Source organism: Neopsephotus bourkii, unplaced genomic scaffold, assembly GCF_033783945.1.
Source record: "Neopsephotus bourkii isolate Nb327-2 ecotype Australia unplaced genomic scaffold, CSIRO-AGI_Nbou_v1 NB_196, whole genome shotgun sequence".
Lineage (NCBI taxonomy): Eukaryota > Metazoa > Chordata > Aves > Psittaciformes > Psittacidae > Neopsephotus > Neopsephotus bourkii.
Window position 1 is genome coordinate 6269888 of NW_026900709.1, and position 10547 is coordinate 6280434.

Below are 10547 nucleotides of genomic sequence, written 5' to 3' on the forward strand. Positions count from 1 at the left end.
CTGGGCTTGTGTTGCTCCACAGGGGCTGTCTGGGCTCAGCGTGTGCCCCGCAGGGAGGGGGGAAAGCACGGTGGCACTGCTGAGAGATGTGTTACACAGACAGCGCCTGAGCGGGATGGGGGAAACAGCCATGTAAATCCAGGCACACGAGGAGCGGGGACTGCAGGCCTTTTGTTCTCATGGCTCACAATGGGTTTCAGGCCCAGGCAGCCCCAACACAAAACCATGGCTCTGACCACAGCAGCCACCAGCTGGTCCGAGTGAGAAATAGGCAACTCTTCCCTTTCTCCTACACCCATTGCTCTACGCAAACACCGTCCATCAGGATGCACTTCCACTGGCTGACCTGCTGTATGGGGATGATGCCATGAGACCCCTGTCCCTCTGCAGGGTGACAGGCGAGAAGCGCATTCCCTGGAGGCATGGGGACACACGTGGGGACAGGAGAGTGGAGGAAGGAAAGTAAGAGCCACCAAGGCATGAGATGACAGCAGGAGTGACCCCAGAGCAGCCACCTCCTCCCTCACCAAGCCTTCCCAAAGCAAGGCCACTGCCTGCACCTTTACAGGGTCTCAGCCCACATCCTATGCTCATACATGGGGGCTCCCTGGCCCCCTGCAGCCCTGTGCAGCCCCCCCAGCCCTCCCGAGCCCCAGGCTGTTACGCAGCTTCCCAGCATCATCAGCACAGCAGTGTGCTTGTACCAGAGAATAAATTCGGGTATTTAAACTTCTCATAACATTCAACCATCAAATATTCTTAGTAACAGATAAACGAGGAGAGGAGGGGCAAGCATATTGCACAAGGGCTGGAAAAGGAAATAACTTTTTACAACCAGCCAATTAAGTTATAAATCTGGATATGACCAGGATTTATTTAACATGCTCTCTGAATGTAAGCATGCTGTAGTCACTGGGGGAAGCTGCCGCTGGGAGTGAAGGCAGGAGGTGTGCAGCTTGTCCAGCCCTGGGACCAGAGTTGAAGGGAATGGTAAGAGGAGGCATGGGTACGGGAGTACATGGGGGTGGAACTGGGCTGCTGCCCAGAGAGCTGGGGCACCAGGCAGGTCTCTCCCCTCTCATTGCCCACCTCCATCTAGCCTGCAGTACACTACAGTCCTACCTGCTGGGATTTAAGCTGAGGGCTCTGGTTGCTGCTGCAGCACAGCATGTAGAAGGCAGCAAAAGCTCAGAGGTGGGCTTAGGTGGCTGAGCCCCTTCCCACAGGTGCCCAAAGCACTATTAATTGCCACAGTGAGCTGGGATGCAAAAGGCCTCTTGCCAACTTCTGCTATGGGGAACAGCCCTGCTGTCCTGGTTTGCAATGCTGTGGCTTGAAATACTGCAGGGAAAAAAGCCACGTCCTTGACATGAAGGGATGAGACGTAGCTGTAGGAAGGCACCACATCTGCTGGCACCAACCAGAAGATGCCTGGGCAGCCCCTCCAGCCCTGATGGAGCTGTGGAGATGCTTCGCATTTCCCTTCCCCTCTGAGGAAGGTGCCAGAGCCATGCAACGAGGGGCGGCCTTTGCAAGGCTTATTTCTGCACAAGGATTTTCCCTCATCCAGGCTGGGATTTTCCTAATCCCCAAAGGCCCAGCACTGTAAAGGTCAGGGCATATCTCAGCAGCGCAGTGCATCCGGCACGATGAGCGGATGCCTGGACCCCTCTCCCAGCAGCCGGCACAGATTCCCGGCCATTATCTCTTCATGAAGTTCCAGGTTTTCTGCATCCCAAGGAGCAGAGCTGCAGGAGGGTTGGAGGCATGCCAAGGGGAGTTGAATCACTGATGGGGTTTCCAGTCATATTCTATTTTAATGTTGAGATCCTCCATTTGTTCAGTCCTTAAAGGTGACCCACAAAGGAAAGTATAATTGGGCTCACTGCCTAGTGCTCGCTTCCCTGTGCTGGATAAAAAGACCTGGAAGCAGGTATTTCCATAAAGCTACTTCCTGGCATTAGAATTGTGAATCCTTGCTCTACCTCAAGACTCTGGGGAGGTAAGAGGACTTGCATACTGTGCAGTTACAGAAATGATGATGGTGTGAGCTGAGCCACTCAGGGGTGACCATAGTAGGCTTTTTGCTGTCCAGTGTTTCTGTTTGCTATTAACATCATTTGATTTCAATGACCAACTGACACTTTGGATAAAATGCCTTTGTTTAAACCCCAGCGTCCTTCCCCCTGCCACGGTACACCTTCCATAGCCTCATCCACCATCTGCTTCGGCAAAACATATTGACTATCACTTCCATCAGCTGAAAAAGGAAACAGAAAAAGTCTTCAATAGCTTTTCCCCTACAAGACTTCTATCATACAGAAAAGATACCTGTGAAACAGTGACCCAAATGAGAAAAGCCCAGTCCCCGGGTGCACTCAGGGCTGCCCTGGCTGTGAGAGGCTCCTTGCTCTTCCATGAACCAGCTGAAGGTGAGTGCTGTACTCCCATGAATACATCCCTTCCTCAGCACAGCCACCCCTCACACTCCGTTTTGGGACAGGATTCATGGCTGTCCTATCATCGGAGGCTGCTGTATGGGGCTTGCACCTCTCTGTGCAGGCTTTTGTCTCAATCTGCGCAGCGTGTCCTCAGAGCTGTATCCCTGTCACTCCTGAATGGACCTTTCGCTTATTTCCAGAGCCACTGTTAGGAGCTGGGATCATTTCTGACTGGATGTATGCCTCAACAGTAGACAGCAAGAACACTCAGGCAACTCAGTCACTGACAGAAATCCACTCCCCATGCACTGATGTTTCCCTTGTGATGCCCAACCTTTTCCAGCCCTTGCTGCTGGGCCAAGACCACTGCGAGCCCCTCGGTGGTGGTGTCTGGGCGGCGTGCCAGGCGTGCTGGCAGGCAGGAGCAGGGCAGTGGCGCAGGGATGGGGCTGCTGCAGCTCTGCCTGTGCTGAGTCACAGCCGCCGGACACTCCTGCAAATCCCTCTGTTTCCTACGGAGCTGCTGGAGAGGTACCAAGAGCATTAGCACCGAGAGACCAATCTCTGCACAATACGAACGCCTGATCCTTGCAGATCTTGTTACAGCCCATGGCTCTCTTCCCTGTGTCCTCCAGCCACCCGTCTCGCCCGGGTCAGGCTGCCTCCCTTCGCTGTGTGCTGCGTGCTCAACGTTCCAAGCAATATGCTTGGGCCTTCTCCAGAAAAAGCCTCCAGACCTTGCAAGCTGCTGCCATAGCTTATTCACAGGCTGCTGTTCCCCCTCCCGAGCTCCTCTCCTCCAGCAAGTACAGTGATGGCTCCTGCCTTTCTTCCCCATCCCATGCCACTGCCCAGATGTGGGCATCAGTATGTCCACGCAAGGACCAGACAGACAGCAACGTGGCCTTCAGCAACACACTGAGACTCAGGTGTTGGAATTTTGTCAACACTTGCAAGCAAAGGGATGCAAAGGCCAGGAAGGACTGTCCTGCCCTGCACCCTGGGAGGCTCACAGGCCGTAAGCTCTCCTTCCCTTCAGCCACAGGCAAGTGATTTATGGCCTCTGTGCCTCCATTTCCCTGCCTGGGACGCAGACATGCATCCCTCCCTGTCCAGGCTGCTGTGACAATGGCTGTGTTTAAAGCCTGAGGTTCCTGGGCACTATAGCAACGCGGCCATACAAACAGTTAGGGCCAAGCCACCCTTTGTTTGGGGTTTCTGGAGCTCTGGTATGACTGATGAGCTCTCACCAGACCAAAACCATCTCAAGCAGTCTCTGCTGGGGCCAGGCTCCTCTTGACGTCAGTAGGATTTGGACCAGGGCCCATCTTTCAGAGGAGGCAAAGCCAAAGCTGCTTTTAAACTGTGCTGCTTCTGCCGATGGCAGTGAAGACAGCAGGGAGAAGGTCCAGAGGGGCCCTGAGGGGTCCTCCAGAAACAGAGCTCAACCAGATACACTCACTTTAGGTGGCCAGCCCTGTCCACTTTGCCCACGATACCCCTGGGCTCCTGGTGTGGGTAGTGGACCTGGCATTCTCCTTGGCCTGAAAGCCCAGCCTGTTGCTTGGGAAGATGGGGCTTCCCCTGCCCAGCTCCTCAAGCATCACCCATCATCCCTCCAAGACTTCCTTTCCAGCAGGGTTTCCTGAGGGGACAAAGTTACTGCCACCAGGGGACTGAGAGGGAGCTGAGAGGCTACAGAACCAGCTCCAGTTGACATCTGCACTGTGGGATGTGCTGGAAAGACAAATTGAAAGACACAATGACCACAAACACGTCTCCAAGCAATAACACAAATGCTAAATAATGAGCAGTTCAGGCTGTCCCAAGGGGTCTCCCCTTCCTGTTGTGCATCTAAGCACCTCCCTCCCAGTCTGGGTCCTTACTACAGTGTCAGAGACAAGGTGAAGCTCTGCAGACAGAAAGCAATTCCTTCATTGCCCATTGTGCCAGCTCACATTTGCTGTCCCCCAGCAGCAGGACCAACCCTCACACCAGTCCCAGTGGTGATGGGGCTCAGTGCACCTCGGTCCCCTGACACAGGCAGAGGCTGTCCCAGCCACAATGCGCAGGGAGCCCCTCTCTGCCCTGTGTTCCCTTGGGAAGGAGGACACAAGGGGAGGGGAAGAGGGCAGAGGGCACATGAGATGCCCATCCATAGTCAGGATCCAGCGTAGACAGGCACTGAGAGCCCTGGATCGGGCAGAGCCCTTGCTGATGCTCCTGCCCCACTGTTCCAGGCTCCGCATGAACATGTGCTTGCCAACCACAGTGCTTGGCTGGGGGTGGATTCCCAGCATCTGCTGCCCAGGCTGCTGGCTTTGGCTCTCGGCTTGCCACGTGCCTGGGGTCCTGCTCCAGGCTGGAGGTTCCTGGGCAGGACAGCAGCGTAATTATCTGCTAATCCTCCTCCTCCCTGGATTCGTTCAGCTCTGCTAGGCCTCCCGGCTGCTGCTTCCAGGCGTTTCATTGTCTCCCAGCTCCTTTCTGCTCACCCTTTTCTGTCCCAGGGCTGCTCTTCCAAATCCACCAAAGCTGCTTCTTGGGTTTTACACTCATTTCAACAAAGGCTCTTCCTCACCCTGGGGATTTTGCTAGTGTCTCTGTCAAAGCTGCCTTTGAAAGCTTTGCTACTCATGCTCACTAATAATTTAGTGTTTGGCTTCTGCATGGCTTCCTACTGTTCTGGCTCCATCGGTCTCCCTCCTGCTTCACTTATCTTCTTCCTCATTCAGGTTGGGAGAAGGAACCAGTTAATATTTGATACCCTCCCGACTGCTATGTCTGGGAGGCATCTGGGGATCAGCCACAGTCGCCCAAGGAGGGAGCAGGAGCCCCCCTAGAGCTATTCACAGCCTTCCCAGATGTCTCACTTTGCCTCCTTTGTGCCTCCTGAAGCCCCGTCCGCTTGTCCCTCCCCACACCCACCCCCCGAAGGTCTGTTCTCCCTGTTGATAATCCATTATCTACATTTAATGCCTTGCTGACGTCCTCCTCTTTGTCTGAAGGTGAAACCCGGACCAGATGTGAGGCTTCTTCTGTTACTAATGGCAAATCCTTTCGCAATAGCTGGTTGGAAAATGGGAAAACCATTTTCATTAAATAAAAACTGAGACACTGGACCAATTTTCGTCCTGTTGGGCCCCACAAGGAAACAGGGTTTTTTGTGTTTGTTGTTTTGTTTTGGGGGGTTTTTGTCAGAAAATCACTCTTTAGAACCATGGCTCAGAAGATGGGTTTCTCGCTATTGATGGTGCTAAATGTTTCCTTTGCTGTTCTGGTGTAGTTACTATTGTTCTCATGGTCCACCTGCCTCTGGGATAAAAACCCCAAACAAACAGAAAGGAGCAAGAGATGGAACAAAAAGACGCAAATGTTCTGTTATGTGCTCAGACCTCAGAAAACGGAGCTCACCAGTAGCATTTCCAGAAACACGACTGCTCTTCTGTGCAATGCTGAGCCCAGATGGATGCAGGGATGAGCTCCAGGAAGGCGGTGAAGTGTGGCTCACAGGAAGGTCTCCGGTTAACCCTCAACTATGTTTTTGTCATTTGGCATCACTTCCAGAACCTTTCTTCAAGCTTCCTCTCTGCTACAATAAGGTGTTAGGTTGTCCCACAGACAAAGTCGCCCTCATCCAAATTACTATTCATGTACAGCAGCGCTGGCTGCTATGCAGCAGCAGAGCTTTACAGAGCTGCCGTACCCGAACCAAAGCCCTTGAGAGCCTGCAGACGGAGCCATGCCACACTGGGACAGCATCTGAACGGAGATCCCAAGCTGGAGGGATGCAGATAAGGTGTCAGCACATGCCCCTTTCTGGCAAGCCAGCACTAGCAAAGCCCTTTGGTCTTGCATTTGGGCTCTGTGCACTGTGACCTGCATCATCTGTATTCCTGAGACAGGTGGTAAGAGGAGATCCTGGACCACTGGAACCCCAAGCACTGCCAACAAGCTGGGAGAGAGCTGTCCTCCTGAACAAATGCCCATTCCGATCAGTATGTATGTGCCTATCTATGTTTTTCCCTTCAGATGCAAGCATTCATTTTTGCAGCTAGTCAGGAATTCACTGAACAAATGCCAGCCTGGAATGTTTCATCTCCTGTTCAATGAACTGTCACTGAACCAAAAGGAGAAACAAAGATCTGCAAGGACATGCCCGGGCTCCTGGTGGATCTGCCCAGAGTCAGGATCGGGGGAGCCTCCAAGGCTCACTGATGACACTCTTCCAGTTGAGGGGAAATCCAGCTAGTTTTTAGGTTTTGGTCTAATTCAGACATTTTCTGATTTTAATTTCTGGATACAATAATATATGCGGGGAATTGGAAAGCTGTGCACTCCAAAAGCTGTGCGTTAGATCCATGTTGGTTCTTGTGTCCTGTTACTTGGGATGATGACGTTGATGAACTCATCTGATACCCCATAGAGATGAAACAATAAACAGAATATGCAAACCGCAGACACACAAGGCAGCATGAACCCCTGTGCTGCCCAATAGATTTCAACTAGAGCTGGTGCAGTAAAGGCATTGGGTTGTGCCTATGAGGACGCCTTGGGGCAAGAAGAGCGGGCAGATGGAAAAGCTGCAAGGAAGCAAAGAACAAGCTGGTGAAGGGGCTGAGGAGAAGAGAGGGAGAGGTGCAAGAGCATGCACCAGCAAAACCAACCCTGGAGTCAGAAGCAAAGACAATTTTCCCTGTGCTGTTTTTCCAAGGTGCAAGGAAATGTCTCTTTGTGAAGGCAGAGGTTGGCAGCTTCCCCTCGCCATGGTTTTCCCTCTCCAAAGTCCAGAGCCTACCGGGCACTGCCTTTTCTGCTCACCACCACCACCAAGGAGAGGCAGCCATACGAGGAGCAACCAGCTTCAATGAAGCCATGGTTCACTGAACCACCAGCTATAGACTTCTGGCCTGGGAGGAAAGCAACCCTGGGAACAGTGAGGGAATCTTTGCCTGGCTTTTACCCTGAAGCTGAAGGCAACAGCAATGAATGCAGTGATGGGAACAACCAGGGCAGCCCCTTCTTGACGTTCAGTCCCCTCACTTTGACTCACAGCTGTGTTTTGCCCTTAACAGCAGAGCTGATGGGTCCACAGGCACTGCTGGCTGCACCGTGTTAGCAGGAGATGCTCTTTTCCTTCCCTGTGTTCTTTTATTCCTGGAAGCTTTTGCTGCCCAGGTGCCCTCCCGGTCAGCAGGAGCAGAGCCATCCTCATGCAGGGGTGCCAGCAGCACAGGGCACGCACCGAGCATTGCTCCACCACTGCAGAGTGAGATGAAAGTAGGTCAGGAAAGTAGGTTTGCTAGAGCCAGGGACTGGACTTGTCACCTCACTCGCCATTGGCATGGGAATGGCAAACTGCCAGTGCCAGCCAGCGAGTGGAACAGGCAGCCCCTGCCCTCCCAAAGCCATGGCACCGTACTCAGCCCCACTGCTGCACCAACCTCCAACAGAGCCTGAAGCTTTCTGAGGGGATGACTTGGGTCTTGCAGGTTCCTCAGCCACCAGCTGCACAACTGAAGCAAACTCCCAAGCCCAGAGCAAAAGCATCAATGGCAAATGCCCACTGCTCCACCACCTGGTGTGATGCTCCTTCTCTGCTCAGGGGTCCGTCACTGGTCACAGACAGGGGAACAGAAATCACTGCACGGGGCCTCCAGATACTCAACTTTACCCTGTTAGTGAGCCAGAAAACCACACTGCTGTCTCTGGCAGGAAAGGAGTGCTCTTTTGTTGTTTTGTCACTTTCTAATGGATGTGCTGCACAGCCACCATGTGCGCTCCTGTGATGCACACTCCAAAAGTACTCTTGAAACCTGGGGACCCCAGTACACTGTGCTCTGGAATGGGACTAGACTTTGTGGGTCAGGGCAGCAGAGAGGGTTTCTAACAACTGCTGAGGCAGAAAGGCTGGTGTTGGCACACAGCAGCTTTTGAGAAGTTTCCTCTGATAAACCCCATGTAAAGGGAGGGGGAGAGTCAGGCTTTGTGACCCCCAAAGCAACTCAACCCATGGAAACTGCAGCTGAATTTTGGCAAGCGGGGCCCCTCCACCGGAGATGGGCAGGAGCAGGACAAAGACCTGCTCCTCACAGCAGCTAAGGCAGGCAGCCCTAGAAACATGGATGCAGTCAGCACCTATTGAAACCACTCTCCCTGGCTGCTCCCCCAACCCACGGCTCATCCCATACAGCCCTGTGCAACTTTTCATGGGCTAAACCCCTTGCCATTCCCTCCTTGCTCCCGGTTAATTGCTTTAATGCATGCCGAGGTGCCTGCCCTGCCTCCCCCCCACCAGCAGCTCATCATTTATTCACAGTGGGGCTGACCCCCCCGAGCAGCATCCCGCTGGCCATCACGCTGCGGGGGGCTGATGTAGGGCGGCTGGCTGGCCACGGAGCAGGGTGACATCATTTGTGTGTCAGGAGCCAGGCGCGGGGCTGGGGAAAGGCTTAGCCCACTTATCTTCCGATGTACACCTACTATTTTCCCTTTCAATCTCCTTCCAATCTGGCTACTCCCACGTGAGTTACTAATATAGGACACGCAACGGGGCTTCTCCCCGCCTGGCCTACCCTCATCTATTTGACTAATTAGCTTGGTTTCGCTGGGGGGGTTTTGGGGGTAGAGGGGGGAAGAATGAATGAAAGGGGAGGGGGGATCTTCTCCAAAATCCACCCTTCTACTTTATCTTTACTAACCCCTAAGCTGGTCAAGCTCTGCTGACACTGGCTGGTGGGACCTGCTGAAGGGCTAGGTGGCTCTAATGCCATAGCCAATGCCCTGCAAAACTGGGGTACGTTGGTCCCTTCCCACCCACCCTGCCAAAATACCCACCCTGCAGGCGCTGGGGCAATATTGCACCTGCCCTGGGGAAATTACAACTCCAAGCTGCCCAGCGAGGAGGGATGGGATAGGAGAGGTGCAAAGAGCAGAGGGACACTAATCTGTTTTCCTCCTGCTCCCTCCTGCAGCAGGTCCAGGACAGATGGGGAGGTCTGGGGGACACCTCCCCCTGGGAGGGAGTCCCTGACCTGGCAGCACTGCAACCCATCAGCACCAAAACTACCTGCAGCCGGACCCATGGCACGTGAGGAGCTTTATGAGCCGTTCGGCGAGGAACGAGTGGTTAATTACCATGTGCCACCGCTGTTAACCTCTGCAAATAAGTCTAATTATCACAGATTAATGAACAGAGCACAGGCACATCCGAGGAGCCGTCGCTGAGGGTCTTTCCGAGGCCACATTTCATTATCTTTCTGAGCGCTGCTGTTGTGCCTCCCCCACTGCTTCCCCTCCAGACATGTGCCCTACTGATGCTCCAGCTGGTCCCTGAGAAATGTGGCCCCATGGCTCCTGCTCTGCGCACCAGTGGAAGAACCCCAGGGAAGGCACAAAATCAGGGTCCCTGCTGGCTCCCAGAGCTTGTCCCATGGACATCAGCATGGAACTACAAGCTTGCTTGCAGATGAGGGTCATCTCCTTGCATGGTGTTATGGGGACCCCCATGATCTCTGGGTTGTGCCTACCCCAGAGGTCCCAGTTTCTGTGGGTAATAATCAGACAAGATCCTCTTGTCTTATTATAAAAACCAAAACAAATCAAATACCCCTAAAGCATGGCATTAGCTCTTGTGATCACAAGGAAAAGCTCAAGTGAATCTCACAGGCTCAGAAAGCAAAAGGAAGAGACTATAGTTACATGGTTATAGTCTTCCCCACCACTGCCTTACAAGGTTGGGCAGAGGAGCACCCACTGTGGGATGGGCAGTGTCACAGGACAGGGCTCAGCTGCGGGACTGGGCTGAAGATGGCAGGAATAGCAGAGAGCTGGGGATGGTACAGGATGCGGCCTCAAAGCAAGGAGCATTAATAAATGATAAGATTTTACAATCATGTCAGGAAAGCTTACACTTCCAGCATTAAAATAAATAATGAAACGCTGGGGTTTTTTTTAGCTATTCTGGCTTATTTTCAGCACTTGCTGAATGGCTGATGCTTTGTTATGGTTGCTTACCCAGCACTGAACAGCATCCTTTTAGATTTGAACCAATTAGCCCACGCTCACCTTGACGAGCACCACTACAGCACACGCACACACCTGCCA